The sequence below is a fragment of the Pygocentrus nattereri genome, chromosome 5 (genome assembly GCF_015220715.1).
Source record: "Pygocentrus nattereri isolate fPygNat1 chromosome 5, fPygNat1.pri, whole genome shotgun sequence".
Taxonomy (NCBI): Eukaryota; Metazoa; Chordata; class Actinopteri; order Characiformes; family Serrasalmidae; genus Pygocentrus; species Pygocentrus nattereri.
This window is the reverse complement of record NC_051215.1, coordinates 1,614,441-1,615,750: the sequence shown is the minus strand read 5'-3', so window position 1 is coordinate 1,615,750 and position 1,310 is coordinate 1,614,441.

The window sequence follows — 1,310 nt, the reverse complement described above, 5'->3', positions numbered from 1 at the left end:
ACAATACACTACACTACAGTACAATACACTACACTACACTACAGTACACTACAATACACTACACTACACATTACAACACACACTACACTACACTACACTACGCTACACTACGCTACAGTACACTACACTACACTACATTACAATACACTACACTACAATCAATACTAAACTCAGTGGTCATTTAAGTGCTGTGTAAAGAGATGAGTCTATTGTCTGCGTTTGAAGACAGCAAGAGACTCTGCTCATCAGACAGCCAGTGGAAGTTCGTTCCACCAGTATGTATCCAAGTATCCAAGCCAGTGAAGGGAGCGCAGCAGTGGGGTGACGTGGCTGAACTTGGGGAGACTGAAGACGAGACGAGCTGCCGCACGTCACCTGTGGTTGGCATCCGCATACAGACAGGTAAACTGCTCCACAGGTCTGGGGCAGCACCAGAAAAAATTCGGCCACCTTAGTGTCATTAATTGTACACCCTGCGGGTCCGTGTACCACAGTCTGGGAACCACTGGATTAACCTGATTTAACAGGTTCTTGATTCGCAGAACCTTCATGAAGGTAAAGCAAAGCTGTCAGAGCAGGTAGAGCTACTCCAGAGAAACAGCTGGAAAACAGTGCTGCACATTCATAGCACCAAACATCTGGAGTAGCAGTCAGCGATAAACAGCCAGCAGTTTATTGCTACAACACACTAATGTTCACACAAGCCAGCAAAATAAGAGCTTAAAAATAATTTGGCAAAAAAATCAAAGTCAACGAAACCTTAACCCAAATGCTTGCTTCTTATGTTCTCGCTCTGGAGCTACGAGAATAACGCAGCCAACAGGTAACAGAAGCTTTTACCCCACCAACAGAGGCCCTTTTTACGCTTCTGCAATTGTTTTCTACTGGAGGTCCTCGTTGTTTGTCAGATGACGATAAGCAGAGGAGAAATGAGTTTGTGCGATTAATAAAGGAATAAAAATGTCATACGGTGTAAAAGAACCACTGCGTCTGAATTTCAGCGCTGCAGACTAACGTTAAGGTGCAGTTTGTCTTTAAAGTCGCTGCTGCAGCCGCTTTCAGAGGAATAGTTTTCATTTCCCCCTCTAAAGCTGCCAGTATCTGAGAGCGAGAGCTCAGCAGGGAGTAGATGTTCGATCGCTGGAGCCGGTTTGTGGAAAACATCAGCGCTATGGACCCTGACGACCCGGCGCACGACCTGCTATGTGTGCGTGTTCAGCTTTCTGCTGACTAGTTTACTGTCAGCAAGCTGTTCCAGCATCTCCAGCTAACACAGCTGGTTTAGGAGTTTAATTATAGTTATTTCCACC